The 24,443-nt window shown below is 38.1% G+C and overlaps 1 pseudogene; it reads right to left on the bottom strand.

The window, feature by feature from the left end:
- Window positions 1–988: 988 nt before the first annotated feature.
- Window positions 989–1,107, bottom strand: LOC120584489 (uncharacterized; annotated as a pseudogene).
- Window positions 1,108–24,443: the final 23,336 nt, after the last annotated feature.

Here is a 24,443-nt window from a genome sequence, read left to right on the forward strand (position 1 = left end):
AGATTGTTGCTAAACAGACATACCAAAAACATATTTTTAAATAGTTGCATAATATCCCATTATGCAAGCTACCATGTTGGGCTTAATTGTGGTCATTTATATTGTTTCCATGTATTTTATATTATTTACTACTACAATAAACATTTTTGTGCAGCTGTCCTTGTTAACATATCCAATTTTCCCTGAGACTAATTCACAAAGGAGGAAGAGGTCCCAGGGAAACAATGGCATAGATATTTTAAAGGATTTTATCTATATTGCTAATTGGCCTTTCAGAAAGAGGTTGCCAATATATGCTGCCACCAGCAGCTTATCTGAATCAAAAAGAAACCATTATAAGATTATCAAAAAATTATTTAATTTTACTAATTTTATATAGTTAAAGCTGTAAGTTCATGATTATAGCAAAACTAAATATTTCTTTACATTATTAACTATTTGTACTTCTATTTTGTGAGTTATCTTTCATATCCATAGCCAATTATCTGCGGAAGTCTTTATTTATCTTACCAATTTGAATGGGTTCTTCATATATCAGAGGGGTTAAATTTTTATCCTTTCTGTTAGTTACAAATGTTTTCCAATGTCTTGTCTTTTCTTGATTTTTTTGCCATACAATCTTTTCCATCTTTACGTAGTTACATTTATTAATATTTTCCTTTATGACCTTTCTTGTTAAGTTCTTACCCAATCAAAGATCAGGTAGATGTTTATAATCATTTTTTCCCATTTTTATGGCTTTTTTCTGTTTAACTCTAATTCCTCTAGACTTTATTTGAGTTATGATATGAGTGGAAACTGCAGTGTCATTTTCTCCAAAAAAAATCTAATTGTCCCAGCATCTTTTATTCACCTTCCTTTTCCCATTGCTTTATTTTTTTTTTAATTTTTTTTAATTTTTTATTTTTTATTTTTTTTAGGCGAAGCAACCCTTGGTTGACCTCATAGATTGCAAGGACCTTGTCAGCTTACAATTCCTTATATTTTATGCCTACAGCACTTGGTCTTCCTAGGCGATCTCCCACCCAAGTACTAACCAGGACTGACCCTGCTTAGCTTCCGAGATCAGACAGGATCGGGCTTGTTCAGGGTGGCATGGCCGTAGATTCCCATTGCTTTAGAATGCCTTCTTTGTCGTCTATCAAATTCTTAACATTGAATGTCATTTTGCCATCCTATACTTGTTACTCAAGATTTGTTAACATTTTAAACTGATTTTATTGTAGCATTTATTACTCTGTATTGTAATCATTTACTTATTCCTCTCTCCCTCCCCTTCTAGGTTATGAGCTTTCTGATTTTTTCCCCCTGGATCTAGCACGGTGCCTGGTTCACAGAAGCTAGTAAATAGATTTTGATGAATTGGTGGCAATTCTAGAGCCACTGACTGTCAAGGAGCCAGGTAGACTAGGTGAGGTGAATGAATCCAAGGCCTTTTAACCCCTCCACCTTGCAGATTTTAGAACTGGTTTCTGAAACAAAAAACATAGCATTCCAGGCTGAGAAGGAATATTAAGAAGGGTAGGCAGTCTTTCCACAGAGCCAGTCTTAGGAGCAGATGTGATGTTCAGATTTTAGGAAGACCACCTAGCTCTAAAATGAAATTTCTGCCATCTAAGTCTCAAATGCCTCAATTTCCGCAGCTATATTTGCATTCCTTCGGCTCTAGATGTTGACCCCTGCAGAATCCAATCGCTTATTTAGTTAGATCCATCCCTCTTAGGCTGTAAGGACCCTCAAGCCTGGCAGGAACCCTGACTAGCGTATATGTTGCTGTATTCCCATAGTGACTGGCATATTGATTAGCACATAGTCCAATAAATAAATATTTTCTGAGTGAATCAACAAATCGACAGAGATCAAAACAATAAGTCTAAGCAGCCATTGTGATGTAAATATGTCTACAGGATACTTTTCTCAAAAATAGTTTTCACAGAAATGAAAATAAACATGAACAAACTAGTGACTTGTTGGTTATGGGTTGAAGATTAATGAACTAGAGAAAAAAGAGTGCAAAAGGGCAGAGATGGAGGACCTACAATTATCTTAGATCATTAATATTTTATCCAAATTCACTTAGATAAGAAAAATCCATACTGTTCAAGTCAGACATTGTCACTCATATTCATAATCTCCTAGAAGGGTATTTCATGCCTCTCCAAGATTTTTTTTCTGAGTTTTAAAAGTGCCTGCTATTTCAGTTATCTACTTTTGCATGACAAACCATTACCAAATTTGGTAGCATGAAACATCAATTTGTTATGACCTCTCACAGTTTGGAAGTGACAGGTTCGACTAGGTGATTCTCACTTGGGATTTTTCATAGAGTTGCAGGTCAATGTGCCTGAGTCTGGATCACTTGAAAGCTTCCTCTTCCACACATCAGGCACCTCTCCATGCAACCTCTCTTCACGGTTAGCGTGGGCTTCCTCACAGCATGGTGGCCTTAGAATATCAGACATTTGGAGACAAGCTCCAAAGTGCTTGTCCTCAGAGACTCAGGCAAAAGCCACCAGGCTTCTTGTGACTTAGCCTAAGAAGTTTGAAAATGCAGTTTCCACTGCGTTCTTATTGTTGATCAGGTCACATCAATTCAAAAGGAAGAGAATTAGACTCTGCTTCCAATGGAAGGAATGTCAAAGAATTTCCCCCTACCTTTAGTCTTTCTCAGCTCCTCTAAGAAAAAAAAAAAAAAGTCTTTAAAGGCTGAACTTACAGCAAACTGAAAATGCTCTTGTCATTGAAAATGATTTCCCTTATTCTATCTACTTGAAGATGGTCAAGAGGTGATTAGAAAGCTTTTATTCAATAGCAATAGTTTCTATAATTGAAGATATTTATATCTCATCAGGGATTCTATTTTCCCTGTTCACGAAATAAGATGCTAAAATTTACACAGTACTCTCCAACTCTAATTTTTAGGACTCTATATGGTACTCTTTATTCATCTTTTAGTCTTGTGCAAAAAAAATCTGAAAACTGCTTCATAATAAATACTTACTTTCAATGACTGAACCACAACTCCTCAAATAACTGACAAAATTTTTCCCTCGTTTACTACCACTGAATTGTTATTGTCCAGATAGAAACTGCTCTAAATTTACACATAAAAGATAAAATTATTACAACATTTTGAAGAAAATCTTTGAAGCTAATTATCTAAAGATTAGAGAAAGGATATCTTTTAATTAATTTCAAACTCTGGTTGAGTACTAAGCAGAAACATGAAAGAAAGATTTCTAATAGGAAGTAGTGGTTATGGAAGAGTCTCCCTCCCCTGAGGTTTACCATTTAATTTTCAACATTGATTTGAAATAAATGCTGGTATGCTCTCCAAGGGCAGACTGTTTCCATTATAAACCTAACGAAGAAGCACGCAGTATAATAAGCAAAATATATGCTGTTCTCTGTTAAACTAACTTCCGTGCTCAATGCTTTGGTTTCAATGAGGGCGCAATTACACACTCTCTGACATCTCAGATCAATGTTATGGAGGATGAATCTTTGAGGGAGGAGTACACTTGGTCTTTAGTGATCTTATTTTTTTTTCTCCATTCAGCATTCCACATGCTGCTTGGCACTTTGAGTTTTGGTAAGTGAAATGCCATAAGTATTTTGCTTTTCCTTATATTAATGAAAAAACTTAAAATTTTAAGTTATCTAATTTAAATTATGGCAATGATGCACACTGTGTCAGACTAAGCTTAAAACACCTGCAGCTTACTTCTACAACTCAGGAGAAAAAAAATATTAATAAGCTGAGTAAAACATAGGCTAAGATTTGATAAGACATTTCTCCAAAGACATACAAATGCTCAACATCACAAATCATCATGGAAATGCAAATCAAAACCACAATGAGACACTACCTCACACCTGTCAGGATGGCTATTATAAAAAAAAAAAAAAGATAAGTGCTGGCGAAAGTGTGGAGGTATTGGAGCCCTTGTGCACTGTTGATGGGAATATAACTTGGTGCAGCCACTATGGAAAACAGAATAGAGAGTCCTCAGAAAATTAAAAAGTATAACTACCATATGATCTAGTAATCCTACGTCTGGGTATTTATTCAAAAGAATTAAAAATCATAATCTTGAATACATATATATGCACATATGTTTATTGCAACGCTATTTACAATAGCCAAGATGTAAAAACAACCTAAATGTCCATTGGTGGATGAATGGATAAAGGAAATATGGCATATACATACAATGGAATACTATTCAGTCTTAAAAAAGAAGGAAATTCTGCAATATGTGACAACATGGATAAACATGGAGGACATACACTAAGTGAAATAAGCCAGCCACAGAAAGACAAATACTACATGACTCCACTTATATGAGATATCTAAAATAATCAAATTCATAGAATCAGAGAGTGGAATGGTAACTGCCAGTTGCTGGGAAGAAAAGGAAATGGGAGAAAGTTCAGTAAGCAAGATAAATCAGCTCTAGAATCTGCTGTATAACACTGTGCCTTTAGTCAACAAAAATGTACTGTACATGTAGAAATTGGTTAGCAAGTAGATCTCGTGTTGTATTTTTCCACAACAGAATATTTTTTTTTTAAATCCACAGGCATAGCTGAAAAAAATACCTACTGGTTAAATAATGTATGATTCTCAGAACTTTTTATGTATCTTAACTTCTCAGTGTTAATTTAGAAAAAAAAATCTGCAAAGTACGTGAGGAGTGCCAGATAATGAGTAGGTGCTAAGGGTACAAGGATGCCTGAGAAATGCTCCCTGCCCTAGGAGACTTCCAGGATTCCTCTGGCTTCTGGAAGCCAGAATTACTTTTCCTGGCTTGTCAGCATACATGTAACAGTCCTTTCCCAGCTCCCATATTTGCTTTCTTTTTTCAAGCTTGGTTTTAAAATAACTTCCAAATATACATTATTTTATCTTTAGAACTATAGCCTAATATACAGTCTATGCTCTTTCAAACAAAATGCTTAAATTAAAAAAGAAAAAAGCTTCTTTTTCTTCTACACCATGGGCCTTCCACAAACTTCACCTTCACACCCCCAGTTCCTTGACCGTGTGTTCTACAGACTAACAAGAGCCTTCCTAGACTGCAGCAGTTTGCCCCTCACAAAGGGCATGCATCTTTCAATTCGTCACGTAGCAATATGTACATGTTAACGGAAAGTCCACAACATCACGCCATCAAGTCCAATATCGCTAGCAATAGGTAGAGAAAAATTCACTGTGGCAGAGCCACACCCAGACTGACGAATGGGAATTTCCCAGTCCTAATTAGTACTCACATTAATTTCATGTCACTTTATTGGCACAAATTAATCTCAAGTCCTAATTCTTTCTCTCTTAGACTACGAAACAGCTTCTAACTGAACTCTGCTCTTTCATTAATGCCTTCATTCATTCATTCATCATTTATATTTTTAAAAGCAATATTGCCATCGCTTATTTATTTGTGCCTTTTCTTTTTCTGTTGATCTTCCATTTCCTAAGCATGAGTATCTAACATTTTATTGAGGATTTAGGAACATTTTGGCTCCTCCTAAAAAATAAATGACTGACTCACATGTGTTTATTGCTATATAATGCATACAATAGACAACATCCTCTTCTCCTCAGTGATTCTTGCTTCTACCTGCATCTTGACATGCAGAAGATATTATCAGAGAGGTTGACAGAGTGAAATTACAAATGACCACGTGTCTACACAGAAATTGTCAACTGTGCAGATTCCCCCAAAAGGTTTGAGCAGGAGGATCACACGATCAGACAGGAATTTTAGAGCACTCTGTCCAGCAGCATGGAGAAAGGATGAGGAAAGTCAGCTGTAGATATATCCAGAACAACTGAGGAGACAAGTTAAAGTCAAACTTAAAGTCAGATCCGAACTCTTGGTGAGAGGCAAGCACCACCAAAGATTATCACCAAAGATTTTATTAACATGCATCCAGTCACCTGGGCTCTCCCTCAGTTTGAAACTTTAATACTCAGCATAGCTTTAACAATGGTTTTTGGCCAAGGCTTTTAATTGAGACTAGCCACTGTCTTTTAGGTCATAAGTTTGTAAAAAAACAAAAACAAAACAAAAAGAAAGAAAAGAAAGAAAAGAAAGAAAAAAGAAAAAAGACTGGTGAGAGTGAGCTCATCAGGGCCCCCAGACTTGCTCATGGAAAACCTCTCTCCCCAAGGAATTTGATCCGTGCCCTTGAGCGTTCCAAAGTCTGCAACTTTCCAGAGCTACATATGGCCCATTGACAGTTAGCAGCTGTCAAGCGGACAAGCCGAGCACACCCAGCTGGTCAATTGAGGCCACGTCTAGACAAAACGAATGGACTCAGCTCATCAGTTCCATTTGGCCATCCCAGCAATTGATGCAGATCAGCCCGGGGCTCACTGCAACTGCAGGGATGAGTGTGGGAGCGTGGCACTCGTCACCGACAAGCAGGCAGCCACACCGTGGTCCTGGCTGCCCAAGGTAAGCTCTATACACTGTGCCCCTGAGATGAAGACCCGCTCCGGAACCCTCTTGTTCACCTTCATCCTAGTTGGTGGCTCATTCTGACCTCAGGCCCCCGCCACCGAACAGTTCATCTCAAGAAGCCCTTTCTAAAGTCACCTCACCCAGCATCCTATCTAGCAAGAGAAGCTCAATGCTCCCGAGTCAAAAATCCCTTTCCTTATTAAACATCTACTGTGGTAGAAAAGGACTATTTTTAAAAAAACTGAGGAAGTAGTGACTTCTCTTCAACTGCCATCACATGACATGCATTAAAGAAAAAAAAATCTTCAAAGCATAATATAGTCACAAATATAGAATGTAACTAAACTGATCATTTCACCTTCAGCCTAAACTTTACAGTATTGAAAAAACAACAACAAATCTCTCCTGAAGAATTTCAACATCATCACAAAATTCTCCCTCAGACAAACGTTTCTCTGTAAACTGATAAACAATTCCAGGGACAGGCTGGCCTTTGTTAGGGGCAAAGAAAACTGGTTATCAAAACAATTTCGGCATGCTTCAAAAGAGAAAAAGAGGAAGACAGAAGACATCACGAAATCTGCTCAAGGAAACAAGAGTTGTATGGCATCCAACAACTTCAGGGCTGGGGCGATGAGCTCCAAGTCTCTCACCAAACATGTGGCCCCATGCAGAAATATGCCAAAACAGCACAGTTTGGGCTCATTGTACCTCAATTAATACCATAATGAGCTCCCTTCGATAGCCAAATCCTTAATCAGCCCTATCAAAACTACGTCTGCTCAGAAAAAGACTCCTGTTAATTCTGCTTAATGCCTGACAGTGGTTAAGCACCATTAATACTCCATAATTTCATTGTATGTTATTGTAATCATATCAGCACATATCTCAGTGGCCACGCAAGGCTCAATAGGCTGCCGTGAATTACAGGTCACGTGACTCTGCTTCAGTAAGAGACTATCTTCCATCACAGCTAGACCCCCTTTGCCCTCCCCGCAGTCAGTAGCCTAAGCAGGTATTAATAAAGGTCTCCTTTTTTAAATTGCACAGCTCTAAATGGTCTTTAAGGGACCCAGCAGTAATCTCAAGATCCCTATATTTTAGCAGGAAAGCAGGACAGAGGAATTAATAAGAGCCTTTTCTGTGTAAACTGCTCCCTGCTCTAAGGCTATAGCGTGATGTCAGGGCGCTAAGAGAATTTTAAATGCACAGGATGGATTGTTTGTGTTGCAAAAGCGAAACAGGGGGCAAAGGCTAAGAGACTTGAGGAAATTGAAAGACTGCCAGGGATGCTGGGATGCAAATAGCAACAAAACAGGGATAAATGCTCCTGCTCGCATATGCAGGAGTCCTGCAGAAGGGGGAGAAAAAAGGTTATTAATTTTCACCAGGCTGTATCTTACAGCTGGTGGCTCAGCATCAGTTTTTGGTGTAATGAAAATGGTCTGAGCAGAAGATAAATGGTTCATAAAGTGGACCATTTAGATGCAATCGAGGCTCAATCTGCCCAGTGACTAATCACGTCCCCCCAGTAAAGCTGAATTCTACTAACAGACTTTTTTTTTTCCCTGGCTGTACCAGTGAATTGTAGCCGGGTCTAAGTTCAAGGCAGGCAGAGAATTATCTTGATTTATTAGCACACTCCCTGGCCGTGCCACTCGCTCGGCTGTGCCTTTGTGGGGCTTCTGCCCTGTTGCTGTCGGAGTGTAATTTTTACTGTTCCCCTGTGACCAGTACACAGCATCATTTTCAGCTGCTAGAAAAATGGGCTGCTTTTGCACCTGTAATTTTTCTTCTTTTGCTGCTGAAGGTATATAATATATCTCTAAAGTACGTAATAAGTTTCTGAAAAACGTGTTTTTAAAAGAAATTGATTCCGGTGGTTTATAAGCCTGAGCAAGGCCACATAAGGAAATACACCAGATTGCAAAGGTATGCGTGGCTGGCGAGGCAGCCATTTTTCCCCTTCCGTTCAGTAAATCCTGACTTCTATCTAGTCCAGACTATCGTTTCAGACATTTTTCTATACAGTAGTTGCTTCTCATAATGAACTCAGATCAAATAAAAATGCTGTTTATATTGAGACTTTACAAGTCCTGATTACATATAAAATAGAGTAGAATCCCTCATAATGACATTTAATTGTGAGAAAGAAAAGATCCCACTCGAAGAGCATTCAGCTGCATTTGTTCAACGTTCCTTTGCATAATGCCGTTTATAGATCATCCAATTATGACATTATTATGAGCAGCATAAGAGTAACTCACTGGTTCCCCATATATTTAGACCTATGGAAAATAAACTTGGGGGTGATTTTCATCATATCGACTGGGACTTACTCACAAAAGGCCCTTCGTTTTCATGAGGTTGACTACCCATTTGGCTAATTCTGATGCTTCATCCGTAATCTCATGAGCATCTTCAGAAGGGAAATTATTGCTGCTGAGGACACTAGAATCAGCCAAGTCCCCTCCTCTTTGAGGCTCTAAAGATTCTAACAGAACATTAATAACCCAACAAATGGCATGGGGGGAGGAGGCCCGAGCTGTTTTCTTCTGAGCCCTCCAAGGTTATTTTTTTGTTTTCTGAAGGACCTGACAGATATGATAGGTAAACTAGCAGGTAATAAGCAGGGAGAAATGCTGCTGAAAACCTCAATGATCATACATCTTTTATAAAAAGAGCCCAAGTTTTCTGATACCTGCCTCTGCAGTCTCACTCCTTCAATAACATCGGTTTTTCTGAAGGCGGCAGAAGGTGTAGATTCATTAGTCTGAGCCGCCTCTCAGACCTACATCTGTCTATTTAGCAGGGTGAGCTGTCACCTGCCTTCCTTTCTTTTTCACAGAGCTTTGACCAATGCAGCTGTGAACTGGATTTACAGGAAAGCAAATGGGCCTGTGGGATACCGGCCACGCCTACAGTTTGGGCAGCAAAATAAATAAATAAATAAATAAAAGGCAGATAAACATTGCCCACATCATTTGCAGCCCAAAGTATCAGCAGAACACATCTGTAATGACACTACCAAAACAACCAATGCTTTCTGTTGTTCATGTAACAAACATTCATTGCATAGTTAGTATGTGTCGAAAAGAGTGATACGTTCGCAGAACACATAGATGAATGAGGCAGAGCCCTTCCCTCAAGAACCTGTAATCCCAAATGACTGATGACTGACTGACTGATTGACTAAATGAATGAATGATGTCTCTAAACCATATGATGCTCAATAAATCTGAAAGACTAAGGCCAAGGGTTAGTAACCTCTGGTTCTAGTCAGGACCACTTAGGGTCCGTGTGGCTTTGGGGAAGTCATATAACTTCTCTGTACTCTGGTCCCGTGACAATAAAATGAGGATGAGAATCTTCACCCCACTCATTCTTCAAGATGTTTTTGGAATTAATGAGTTAGCATTTGAGCAATTGCTTTGATGTGCCACAGAATTTAGGGAGTTATCACTATTGCCTGAAAGTTCAAGGACTACCATAGAGTCATGGACACCATGCCCAAGGGCTTCAGGTCAAGGGAGGAAGAGCAAGCTGGAATACAGCCCACTTCTGGCTCACTAAGCCATGTGATTGATTGGGTGGGGGCTGGGTCACTCTAGAGAAGGGGCACAGGTTTCTCATTTGCACAAATGCACCAAATGGATTAACAACAGCGTGTGCAAATGTGTAAAGTATGTGTAGCAGCTCTTGGAACCATTCCATCACGGAGCATTTCCATAAACAGTTAAGTGCCGAGCCTTCACTTGCTTCTGTCACGTTCTATGTGGGCCACTAACACCAAGCTATAATATCTTGAAAAACCACACCTTGGTTAAAGAACATGATTTTTAAAAATTTATTTAGCCCATAAAAACATAGTCTATTTTTAATTCACAAGATTATAAACGTGTATGGGTGAGAAAGTTTTCATAAATGAAAGCATAGCTTACACAGCAGGTAGATCAAATTCTTTAGAAATATCCCTTGATTGAATGGCGCTGCTGAGAGTTAAATTGGTCCAGTGTGACCTCAACACAAGACCCATTCAACTGCAAGCCAGAATAGTTTTTATGTGTTCTAAGCATTCTCCAAAAGCCCAAACTAAATAGCCCTATCCGTCACTGATTCTGCTTTTACCCGCCTTATCTTTATGGCACTGATAAATACAGAAATTATATTTTTGGTTTTGTTTGCTTCCTTATTTTCTATTTCCCCATTTAGGAACTCTTGAGCAAGTCTTGATCCTCAGTTTCCTCATCTGTCAAATAGAGATGCTAACACCATTCAGGACCAAGAGGAACCACTGACAGTAAAGAATCTGATGAAAGTTGTGTGAGCCCTTGACAGCACTGACCCAAGCGTCCTGAGAATGCCTGAATCCTGCCCAGAACATAACAACTTTTCCATACAGAGCCCCTGACAGATAGATATGGTCCAGTGGCAGCAGCAAATAAATTAAAATCATGCTTCTCCGGTGAGCCTGGAACAGTGACAGGGCCCCAAACCAATCCGTCAGTTTATCCTGCCTCGAAGTAGAACAGTAGATAAAAGAGATCAAGGGAAAAGGCTGAACCAGGATGTGTGTGTGTGTGTGTGTGTGTGTGTGTGTGTAATAGAGGGGGTGGGGTTGAAGGAAGAGACAGTAGCCAGCAGCCTGATCACCTTTCCTGCAGCCGGCAAGAAGAAAGAACACCCAAGAGGAGCAAATCTGTGTGTCTGAATTTTAACTTACGGTTACTTTACCTGCTGAAAGAATGGCGTTCTGCAATAAAACCAACGAATAGCAACTCCTTTTGGTGGTGGTGAGGTGGGGGCAGGACAGTGGAGGCGGAGAAGTCGGCAGCAGAAATAGTAGTGAACACTTGACCGCCCACACACCGGTCTCGAGCACCTGACACCTACTGGGTACTCAGGACCCAACAGTGAATGAGATCATGATGATCTCATCAAAGAACATTTTCCAAATAAAATGGACTAAGGAGAATTTACTTTTGAGTGACTTACATGAGGATGACCTTCAGAATTGTCACATATGAGTGTAGATTGTGGTCCTCTGTGAAGGTACCTCACCCACTTCAGGGTTATCCAATGCTCTAGTCAGTTCGGGCCACTGTAACAAAATATCAGAGACTAGGTGATTTAAACAACAAACATTTATTTTTCACAGCACTGGAAGCTGGAGAGGTCAAGTCCAAGGTGCCAGGTGATTCAGTTCCTGGTGAGATAACTCTTCCCAGTTTGCATACAGCTGTCTTCTCTCTGTATCCTCACGTGATGAAAAGACAGGTCATCTCTCTTGTGTCTCTTATAAGGGCACTAATTACATCATGGGGGCTCCACACTTAAGACCTAATCACTTACCAGGACCTCACCACCATCAGATTGGAATTTAGGAATCCCCATATGAATTTGTGGGGGACACAAACATTTAGTCCATAACATCTTTTTTTTTTATAATTGGCAATAATAAAAAATAAAATCACGCTACCTCAGAACTTCCATTTTCTTTTTTAAAGAATGTTCAAAAAAGAATGGCTTAGGGATTTTGGCTGACATTTATGTGGAAAGATAAGTATTTATTCTTTCTACCAACTAAGTCTTAGAAAACTAAATGGCTTACCAGTTCTGTGTTGCAAATAAAATCAACACGTCTCTCTATAAGTTATCAGCTTGTCTCTAAAAACACTTGGATTAATCTAGTATCTTCTTGTCTCTATGTTAAGATAATCATGACAACTGGGTAAAATATTTATCAATAGAAAATTGAATCCAAGTACACTAAAACACTCACTGAGCAACTTTGACAAGCCAGTAAGAATTAGGCGTAAGACTTACACTAGAGGTAGTATCTTCCGATGCTACAAATAGTGGAGCTCAATTGGTAAACTGGCTTTGAGAATAAAAATAGGGAGTAAGAATTCATGTTGACAGGGGCTGTCCTGTCAGCACTTTACACATTCACGGGTTCTGTATGTTTCTGTGAACCTCTTTATATTTACTGGTGTGACTATATTTGTCCTGACAGTAGGCACGTGTGTGTGTGTGTGTGTGTGTGTGTGTGTGTGTGTGGGTGGAGGGGGAGTATGTGTTATTCATGCTGGGACACAAATATGCTAATTAGCTAATTATTTACTGATTTGACAACTAAAGATGATTTTTAAAGCCCAATTGGCCACAAATTATTGACTTTTTCCCCCTGTACTTCGGAAAACTGTTCTTTAAATGGAAAATTATATTAATGATAATAATAAAAATAATTAGCATCACTCTAAAACCTGATATCTCAATTTTATCTTCACATAGTGCTATGTCCTATTATTGTCACATTTCTTAAACATTAATCCATATGTAGTTTCATTTTTCCCAGCTCGGCAAATGACGAGGTTTAGCCAAAGACCATGGGCTCCATTCTCTTCCTACTTATAATCGAGGCTGAAGATAAGAATTGAACAACCAGGCAAAAACTTAGGAAAAGCTCCAACTTTCATATTCTCCTTCTGTCTAAGCTTTCTACAAGAGGATGGCTGGCAATACTAAAGAAATCCAGGATACAGAGTAGGAAGACGTGGAGGATTCAAACCAGAGATGCCATTGCTGACGAAACGCACCTATGGCTGCTATCTGACTTGGTGACAATATCTGAAACTACTTCCCACTGCACCTTCCCCCAGGACAGACTGGATAGGGAAGGGGAAGTACCATGCAGAATCCTACCTGGCAGCTGCACTTTCCCCTTCTGCTTCTCCTCCAATTGCATGTTCAGCAGGAGAGACTTACTGGCAGGTTCAGGAACCAAGGTTGGTCCTCAATCCCTACTCACCCTTGTTTGAGACGTAGTTTTTCCTTCTAAGCAGCAAAAAAGGCAGATGTTGATCAGACATCTTTTCCTTCTACTGAGATTTCTAAAGCACTGATACAGCTCATCCCCTGCACATGATCAACCACAGGTGCAAGAATAATTAAGGATGAAAAAAGATCATTACACACATGACCTTGGTTCATATCTCAAAAATCAAACATCTGGATAGGATAGGCACTGCAAACCCTCAGACTGGGAGGAGGAGGGGACCAGAGTCATGTGACATTTTAAGAACATCCAGATCCAGCCCCTGGACACTCCTGGGTTTGAGAGGGTGCATTCTTTTCTCATTAATTATTTTGTCATGTACCTGAAGTCTACAGTTCTTAGGAAGAATTTTATTCTAACCAAGGCAGTCAAATGATGTGTGGAAAGAGTATTGGGGAAAGAAGTTAAAAAATCTGGAATTTCTGAGTTGTAGTAAATATTTTTATGGACCTGGTTGCTATAACCTCATGAGGAAGAACCATCGTGGGACTCCAAGTTCCATATCTGAGCAATTGCAAATATCAATTCCTAAAAAGTTAATAACCAGAAAGAATTGACGTCTTCCCCTTGTTCCCCTTGTTTGTCCACAAGAGAGAATTTATCAAATATTGCCCTGATACTCAACACCTGATAGAACCTACCTCTCTCCAGTATTTTACTGAAGCAGGATCAAAATGCCTGTAGAGGGCCAAGTGTCTTTCTATGGACAGGGAACAAAGGCACCACTACTCAAAGGAGTAAACCAGAAGCCTGAAATTTTCACTGCTATGATGAACACTCGGGAAAAGCAATGCTCCTAGCTTCGAGGTTTAAAGTCAACTGTTCGAACAACTGACCTGTCCAGTTGTGCCCATACTATGTGCCAGCTACTGTTCCAGGTGCTTAAGATATGTCAGTGAATGAAACAGATGAAACCCCTGTCCTCACAGAGCAAAGAAAAAAGTTGGTTAATAGACTTGGTATAACATCCCCAACACCAGTATCCCCACCAAGTTGTTACCAAGACAACCCAATTCCATCTTGTGCAGTGTTAATTTCCAAAGGTATTTTAATACATATTTTGATGTGGTGATAAAAATGGCAGCAGTGGCCTAGAACACTAGTCTTCTATTCCTTCAGAGCTGAAACTGTCAATTCAGTGAACTAGTGAAAATTCTAAATGTTATATTTGGAGTTGAATTCAGCCAAACCTACCGTGAGCCAGTTGCAGGAATGAAGCATAGAGGTGAGAGTTCAAAACCCTCAGTCTGTCCTGACATAGGCAGCAACTCTGAGAGTCACTATCCATCTGTGTCTTCGACTTGAGACCACCACCTCACTCCCACAGACCAGGCCCGCACAAGGGTGGAAAGTAGCCTTTGGGGGTCTTTGCGGGTTCCGGTTGGATGTTAGCCAGCCATTCAGAGGTGAAAGCCATCTAGCCTCTGACCACCACTCCCCTCCCCCAGCCATTGAATTCCCTGAGAGGTAAAATGGCTTGCCTGTGCTTGCTACATCCCTCTTTTCTGCCCTCATTTTTCATTTATCTTTATCAGTGGACGTCTGGAAAATCTAATTGCCGTTATTTCCATTTTGATCAGGCTAATAGGAATCTGAGACGGAAAAGCTTCCTCCCTCTTCCCACTCCCCGAATTGACCAAAAAAAAAAAATCATAATAGTAATAACAATAAAATAAAAGCCTACATTGATAAGGGAACTATAACTTGGTCTTTTGCCTTAACAAAATTTGCTTTCTTTAAAACAGAATATGCCTCATAGCTCTATGATTACTTTGGTGTGTTGCATTCACCAGCATAAATAAACCTACCGCTTTTGAGCTGGGAAGGCTGCTATTTTAAAGATGAAAAAATTTCAGCTTCTGGATGGCTGCTTTCATTTAACACAGCTTCAAATGAATTTATGAACTGTTCTATAATGTTTTCTGCATACACCAAATGGCAGGCGTTAGGCAGAAACCCAATATATGTTTAGTTAGTATATAATAAACATAATATTTACATGGGCTATGCACTGTGTTAAGAATCAAGAGCAGTTGCTCTATAAACTGTTATTGAATTCTCTAACACAGAGCGCTAACCAAGTGGTCCATCAAGATTCCAGAAGAATCTTCGAGAAGAGGTCCTGACCTACTCCAAGTACACGGACACATGTGCATTTGTTGGCACACAGGTGTGAGCAAACAAACCTATGTCTCTTTCATTTAAAAAAAAATCTCTTTAATCGAAATCTTGACTACAATCTCATTTTCTTTGGCCGCTAGGATGACAATGTAGTTTAAGATACTGTTTTTAACTTTAAAGGCGTCTCTGTGGTTTTGAAGAATGTTTCAGGGGCTAATATATATATATATATATGTATGTATGTATTTTTTAAATCCCAGTAGATAGAAATACTAGTTCATTTCTTAAGCAATAAACAGAAAGCGGGGGGAGGGGTGCTGAATAAGCACGCTTAGATGGAATTTTTCTTTGAAAAGCCCACTAGTTAGGCACTATAACACTTCAGTTGATATTTCTACAGTGCAAACACGATAGTGGAAATTAAGTTGCCCCAGCAAATTCAGTTTAGTGGAAATTTGTTATGAATAAAATGCTGCTGTTGGCTCTAGAACATTGAATTTATCCACCAAATAATATCTCAGAAATACCCCTTCAGAAGAAATCAGCTCTAAATAATTGATAAATTTGGTTTGTTTAGAAACCTTTTGACCTCTGTAATAGAAAGTAAAAACACATTTCAGTTATTAAAGTCACATATACTCCCTCTGGTCAGAGCAGCTTTTAATTTTAAACTGGGCTCCGTAGGGGCCATTTGATAAAGCTTAGAGGAATTTTTCAACTGCCGCTGTTGGATTTGGGTCAACCTCCCCTGGGAAAATAGAAAAAGATAAATTTGCTGCTTTTCATAACACACAAGAAAAATTCAGAGATTTTAAACATTAAGACCTATTGAAAGTGAAAGATGGTTTTTTGGTAGCCCCTTTGGATTACCTTTCCTTCCCCAAACTCTCTCTTTCTCACTCTTTCTTTATCTCTTTTCTTTACAGAGAAGGTTTAAATGTTCATATTGTTAAAATAAAGGTACAGAAAATCAGCATTTATTACTGTGTAAAGCATTTCTTTTTAGATAAAAGTTGTAGCTCTCATCTACCATATTTAGTGTAATCCTGAAATTTCACAGAGAAAATAGCAGGATATTATTTGAAGTATTTTCTTATTTAAACATTTTTTTCAAATACACTCATTAAATAAATACTTTTATTGGCTATTTCTCTTTTGTAATAAAGGCAAAGCTTAGTGATTGATCTCCAATATCCATGTTGGAAAAAAGTGCTCAATGCAAAGAGTTTACTTTTTATAACATTATTGTCATATTGTTAATACAATTTTATAGAATCATAATCAAGAAATCTCTCTGTTGTTATATTTACCTAAGATACATGCCCAAATTACATAGCTTAAATAAGGAGATTTTCATGAGTACTTTATAAATTTTGCATCTCAATAATGTACATTGAAATTATGTTTCTACTACCCATGTACACCAAGCACACCTCAATTGCATTTGAACATGATTTTATTATTCCATGAGCTCGTGAAGGCAAAGGATTCTATCTGATCTTTATTATAGTCATTAGAAACCCGATTTGTTTTTGTTGCCCAAAAGATGATTAAAAATATTCGTTGTTGGAAAAGCTTACCCAGACTTAAACATTAGAAGCAAGTAATGGTCCCTCTCCAGTCACATGTCACCTACTGGGGGAAAAAAAATGGTTTCGATACTGTTTTTCAAAGCTCCCCTGCTGGGGACCCCACATCTCAAATTTCTTTGTTTCCTCCATTCCATCCCCACCAGACTCTATCCCCTCCTTCTGCTTCCTCTCAAACATTTCATGAGCCAACACATCCTCTTGCAGGTAATTCTTCAAGTACCAGGCACTGTGCCAATCAGGGTGACTGGATTCTCAGAGTTTCCAGATAAAGACACAAACAGGGACCACAAAAGATAGAAAAAATTTTCTCATCTTGATGATGTAAAATTCAAGTAGCTTTTGACAATGAGCTTTTCCTTCAGCTTGATTTTGAAGCCACCTGAGCTAAAGAGTATTGAGAACTATTATGAAATAATGAAGAGAAAAAATATACATAAATAAGAAGCAACTTTCTTGTTTATCTGAGTTTAAAAGAGGTGGAGGGTTTGAGAGGAGAGAAGAGAAATAGCTAAAGAAATTAGGGTGAGTACATATCTCGGCGATTGGGGGAAGGAATTCAAGTATCACACAACCATAAAAATAAATATCCTTATGTCCTCGGATTTAAGAGCTACTCCAAGACATTCTGAAACTTGACAAGACTGAGAGACGCAAGTGCCTTTGGGTCTTCAAGGCACGAACAAGCCTGTCCAGAGACTTTTTTGTGCCTTGAAGACACAATACTTGTGTCTTCAGGCACAAGTACGTGATGACATAACAGTTGCATGATTATATTCCACACTCTCAAAAAAGCAAAAGAACCTTGCTTTGTCTTCAGCATCTGGGGTTTATGCCTCCTCAACATATATTTAGATTTTTATCTTTAGGAACTAATTGGTTAAAACTAAATGATGCATGCCCCAGTTCACATGCAAAAGAGGATTCTGAAGGACCAGTGCCCACACTGATTAGGATGTCTATTATCAAAAAAAACAGAATTTAAAAATAAAATAAAATAAATAAATAAATAAATAAATAAATGTTGGTGAGGATGTGGGAAAATCAGAACCTTTGTGCAATATTGGTAGAAATGTAAACTGATGCAACATCCGTGGAAAACACTATGGTGGTTCCCCCCAAATTGAAACAGAATTACATGAGATCTAGCAATTACACTTCTGGGTATATATCCAAATAATTGAAAGTAGAAACTCAAATAGATATTTGCACACTCATGTTCATAGCAGCATTGTTCACAATAACCCAAAGATGGAAATAGTCCAAGTGTCTGTAGACAGATGAATGAATAAACAATATGTGATATATACATACAGTGGAATATTATCCTTAGAAAGGAAGACAATTCTGACAAGTGCTACACCATGGATGAACCTCGAAGATATTATGCTAAATGGAATAAATCAGACACCAGAGGACAAATACTGTATAATTCTACTTATAAGGGGTACCTATAGTAGTCAGATTTATAGAGACAGAAAATCGCAATGGTTTTACCAGGGGCTGTGGGCATGGAGAGTTAGTGTTTAATGGGGACAGAGTTTCAGTTTGGGAAGATGAAATGGTTCTGGAGATGGATGGTGGTGATGGTTACACAACAGTGAGAATGTACTTAGTGCCACTGAACTGTACACTTAAAAATTATTAAAATGGTAAATTTTATGTTATGTATATATTACCACAAATTAAAAAAAAAAAAAAAAGGACCAGTGCTCTACTCACTGGAATCTCATAATAAAAATGAATAAATCGAATGTGAGCAGATCTTTCTGTTCCAGTCAATGAAACTGGGCCCAAAATAATAATCCTTATTTAATATTTTTGCTGCTTTCTCTTCTGTTTTATATTCTCTTTTCTGTTGTCATGCTGCCTTGTCAGACCAGCAGTGTGAGAGGGCTTCTGGTCGTCTTGACTTTAAATAAAACTTTTCTGGAAGTTTGCAGAGGTTGGTTTCTAATAATCCTTCTGATGTTTGAGACATTTTCTTCTATTCCCGATTTACTAAATTCTTATTAAGCACAGATAGTTTATTCCATTAAACTGATTAATCAAATTTAATTGTTTCTCCTTGAGAACGCTATTATTTTTTGGTTTCACATAATTTTATTTTTGATTACAAAGATTTTTAAGATATTCACGTGGCTAGTTTTCTCACATTTAAAATAAAGCCAGGTTTAGTCAAATGAAAATGCTTTCAATTAATCTTAGTAGGTTGAATGTCCTCATTCACTCTGCCATAGAATTTTAAATGAACCCTAAGCATTTATCACAAATAGATTTTTCTTTCCTTTTTTCTCACTCATGTATCTGTGTCCAGTAGAGCCCAGCTGTCATAATCTTACTTTTCCTAGCATTAATTCACAAATAATTTAAAGTTCCATCTTCTAAAATCAGATCAAAGCTTCTGGAAAGAAGTGAGTAGCCACTTATGACTCTATGCCTTGGTTTTATAAAGGGTTTCAAAGTGAAATTTTATAACTAATTTGTTCTTATTCCTTAGTATTGCTCTCCCAACATCACTTAAGTCTTTCTTGCATGGCATCAATTTGAATTAAAATTAAAATATTTTTATGTGATCAGAAAATAATTTCGTAATTGAGCTGACGATACTATCAATATTTAGATTCATTAGCATTAGAATGTTTGTTCCATAAATTATTTTTTTTTCCTAAGGCTAATTCTGGCAAAGATCAAATTAAAAGTACTAGTTGAGAAAAATCTTCAGAGCTCTCCTAAACGAGCTGGCCTTTGACAAACACCCTGGTGCCTAGTTACACACTCGAAATTTGTTGCCTGATCATTTGACCCTGAGTCCTGCTTTTACTACATCACTCACTCACTCAACAACTCCTTTTTCCTCAGAAGATTTTTTTCTGTGTTCACAAACTCCAGGTTGTGAAACATGAGTTCAGTGTGGAGAGCGTCCATTATATGGCACCTTGTTTAAGAGGAAAGAGAGGTTCTATTTTTCATGTTTCTCTATGCACACATCTTTATGGTTCATCCAAAAAAAAGAAAAAAGCTAAAATAAAATGAGTCTCTTACTTTCAAAAATATAATAAGAAAGCCTGGTTCAGTCCAAAAAGATCTTATTTTACTTAGTATAAATGTCATACATTATATTGGTATACTATTTCTATGCTGCTTTAATTTACATACACAACTTTATAGATAAAAATAAAAAGTTTGTGACTAAGTGTATCCTATTCCTCTTCAAACTCAGATTAGATGTATATAAATACAGCCTACATTCATGGTTTGTTGGATTTATCAAATAATATAAAATTTCAATGACCCTACATGTGTATCTCCAGTCTTACTCTTTCACCCAAGGTCTAGTCTATGTCTAACCTTCTATGAGGTGTTTTACTTGAAATAGTTATAATTACTTCTCAATACATGTCCCAAACTATGCATATCTTCTCCAAAACAGGAAATTTGTCCCTATTGGTGGTACAACCATTATATTTGTCTCTAAACCTGATGCCATCTCGGATTCATTCTTTACCTACAATATTAGTCCAATGACATTAGTCTGCCATCAACCCTGTATTGACTGTCCAGGGAGTACCAGGCTTTTTTTTGTTTTTTTCGTCCCTGAAGTTTCTAAAACCCATCCATTTCTTCTCATTGCCCCTGTCATCCTAATTCAGGTTCCTGTCACCTCTCACCTGGATAACTGCAGATTATTCTGTAGTTGCCTCTTTTGTAGCCCAACCCTACACATGCTCACACACACACACACACACACACACACACACGCTCCAACAAACATCAAGCTACCAATGTCTAAACAGTATCTTGAAAAGGTTGCTTTCATTAAGTCATGTACCAACCCAGAAGTAGTCATTGATTCACATTATACTGCCTTGAATCTAAGCTCATTTACTTGATTCCTAGACATTTATTAAACATCTGATATGCCTATCAAGACTCTTTATAACCTGGACTCCTGTCTTCTTAAGTTACTTGCCATCACTACCCAGCAGTTAATATCAACTTCACCTAATGGCTCTGTCATAACATGGACTGCAGACCATGATGGATTCATTCTTGCCTTCACACTATGTCTCCTGCTCTAATCTCCAGTCTTCTTCCCTTCTAACCAAAGCATTTCTATTTTGGAAAATTTCCTGATAATTCCAAACTTTATCGATGTCTCACTCCCCTGGAAAACACCTAGTCTGTTCAATCCAATTTCATATTTACTCCTTATCACTGAGAACAATTTCTTGCCAACCAATTAATAAGCCCATTCAGATGAGAGCCCATTCTTCTGTAATTCTTTTAAGGGCACCTAGAGTGCTTTACACGTACAGGAAACATATTGGTTGATTAATTACTTAGCTCTTTATCATTTACACTGCTGTATGCACTTGGAAACTTTATTCATAATTATATCTTCTTTAGGAACTCTAACAAAAGCAGGAGCAGCAAGTATTGTTAATGATTATTGACTAAGAACTGATAGTCTTCAGGAGAGAGAATACAGCTGGATAGTTCCTACAGAAAGCCATTTGGCAAAAGTCAGGCCATATTTCTAGGTAGCTGGACATCCTCCCAAGATAAGGCACACTCCGGAAGACAACTGTGTCTGGTATAAACATGCATTTTTGGAACTGTTGAACTAAAATTCTCCTGATTATTTGCCTATTCAAGATTGGAAGTGTCCATAAATGTTCAGCTAAGTAGAGTCTGTGGGATTGTCTATGACATCCCCATGGTGGAGATCTTGGCCTCGGCTCCCTGAATGATTGGCATGTGCAGACCCTGTCAATATGTTTCTGGAGAGTTTGATGAAAAACACAGGAATAAAGATCAGAAATTGCATTTCCTGCTTGGCTTAAATGATGGGAGACTTGAAGGGTGGGAGTTGCTTTCCCCCTTGGCCATGAGACAATTGTATCAGAGTGTTCTGTTTTGTTCTGGCTGGATAGTGTCTACTTATCAAGAGCAGGAAATTGCATTTTAACTTGGATCTGTAGGATGCCTGCCGGGGAGGGGCTGATCTGGTTAGCAGGGTGGATGTGGGAGGGGGACCAGGGCAGAGAACAGTCAGTGCTAGACCACTGCCCGGCCTGGGGCCATCAGGAGCTTGGCAGGAACAAAAACTGCATTAAAAACCAAACAAAACAAAAGGCATGGGTTGAAGATATGAGCAAGCTTGCCTTCTCCAGATGTGAAGAACTTGAGGAGCTATTTTTTCTGATCTGGAGAGGAACATGGCTCCTGGTGTAGAGTTGTCACATCCATATCAACACCATAATATGCACGTTGATTCAGTTTTAGCCCAGACAGGAAAATAAGCGGCAGAATTGTCTGATACCAGATTATAGGCATCATTGATACTGAGACAGGAATATTGACAGGCCATGAAAGAGCTGGGATGAGGGGTTAAAGGGAAAACATATTTTGTGAGCAGGCTTTATATTCAGTTCATAACAAATGTGGTAAGAGATTCCAGGGCTAATTGTAGCTAATGAAAAGACAATGAGAGCTATTAGGGAATTTTAATATACAGGAATATGAAAGCAAAATCACACTGATTCACTCTTCTGTAAACAAAAGCAAATAAATACTAATTGGACATTTAGCAATTAAAATTTAATCTAATAGAATGCATAGAACTGGTTGAGTCTGATCTTTTTTAATAGGTGTTCAGAAAGCACAGCATTCATTCATTTCCAAAGTAAAAAATGTGCGTGGTTTCAAATAAATGAAAAAAGCAAAGACAGACTTCAAATAGAAAACGTATATGTGTATATATGCACGTGTATATATGTACACACACAAAAACATACAGATCGAGGGAAAGCAAAACAGCATGAGATAATATTACTAAAATTATAGCCAAAAGTCTAAGCTGGAAGCACATAATAACTTGTCTTCTTAGACTTTTCATTCTTTTGAATTCTTGTAACTCAGGCCACAATATAATTATCATCGTGACATTACATGTTCATACAAATAATAAATGAAATACACAAAACGCTATTATATTTTTCTAAATTGTGGTTGTTTTTCTTCTGCTCGCCTTATTATAATACTCTTTCAATAAGGAAACCACTGGAGTGGGTGTTTTTTTGTTAGTGGTGTTCTTTATTTTACTACAACTGATATTCCATCTTCTCTAATAAAATTAAAGAATTGCAAATCAGAAAATAAACCAATTCAACTCAGATTTATCTTCATTTGAAAAGTTCTGTATTTGAGCATGGTGTACCCAGATTTGGAATTGCATATTTACTAGGTAGATTTTCATAGTATATTTAACATAAAAATATAGGCGGAGGATATTTTGAAGGAAGGAGACCTCAGACATATAGAAGTAGCTTCGTTGTCATTTTAAATAATGTAAATGCTCATAAATTTACTTAATTAAAATGTTAAAGGCATAGGACCTCATTTTGTGTTGTATTATTTACAACAAGACTGAAATTAAATTTTTTTAAATGTCAGGGTATTTTTTTATTGCTGCAGCACCTTGCCTTTCATTGGACGTACCAAGGCTCTATTCATGCATTCATTCGTTCATTCATTCATTCCTTTATATTTGCTTACATCCCAAACAGCTCTGGTTAAAACGTAGTTAATGTACCAACTGCAATTAACCAACTGTCAAAGGCTCAACTCCCAACTGTTTGATAAGCTTCATTTAACTAATCTGAGGAGTGGAAGTTTGAAATTTTTTTTTTTTTCCAGGAAGGTAGCTTGTTTCCTTATTTCCTGTCAAGAAAGCCAAGTCCTGTGACCTATAGCTAAAAGGGCTCTTTGTAATTAAGACAGGGTGTCTCCAAGTGAACAGTTCTCACAGTGGGAGGGGCGGGAAATAGAGACAGAGACAGAGACAAAGAGAAACAGAGACAGAGATGGAGACAGAGACAGAGCCAGAGACAGAGAGAGGAGGAGGAAGCAAAACACCCCTTAACGGAGTAATCAGCCAATTCCCGGTCCCTCTGCCCATGAGCCTCCCGCGCCCGCCGGGCCACCTCTGCTGCCATTGGCTCTGTGTCCACTTTATGGAGCGCGGAGTCTATTAAGACCTTGGCGAGTGAGCCGATCGCAGGGTGCTGCTCTCTCCACTGTGCCAGCGCCGAGACAACCAGAAACTGATCAACCGTGTTATATCAATAACATTCTCACACCAGGTTGTGTAAATTGATCTTTTACAATTTCTCTCGGTGACAGTCTCTGTAACCAACAAGATAAATCATTCCTCCTGTGGCTTTTTTATTGATTGCTGAGACCTGTATAAAAATTACACTGCTCAAGCTGTGAAGTGAACATCCTCATAAAAGAAGACTTTTTTTATTTACAATCAAAATATGTTTGGGCCTAGTTCAAGTGCAGATTTACTAGCATAGAACTACAAGAACAGTGAAATTTAACAGATTTGGAAAAACTAAAAAATTAAAAAGAAATCATACC

Source organism: Pteropus medius, unplaced genomic scaffold, assembly GCF_902729225.1.
Source record: "Pteropus medius unplaced genomic scaffold, Ma_sr-lr_union100, whole genome shotgun sequence".
NCBI classification, from domain to species: domain Eukaryota; kingdom Metazoa; phylum Chordata; class Mammalia; order Chiroptera; family Pteropodidae; genus Pteropus; species Pteropus medius.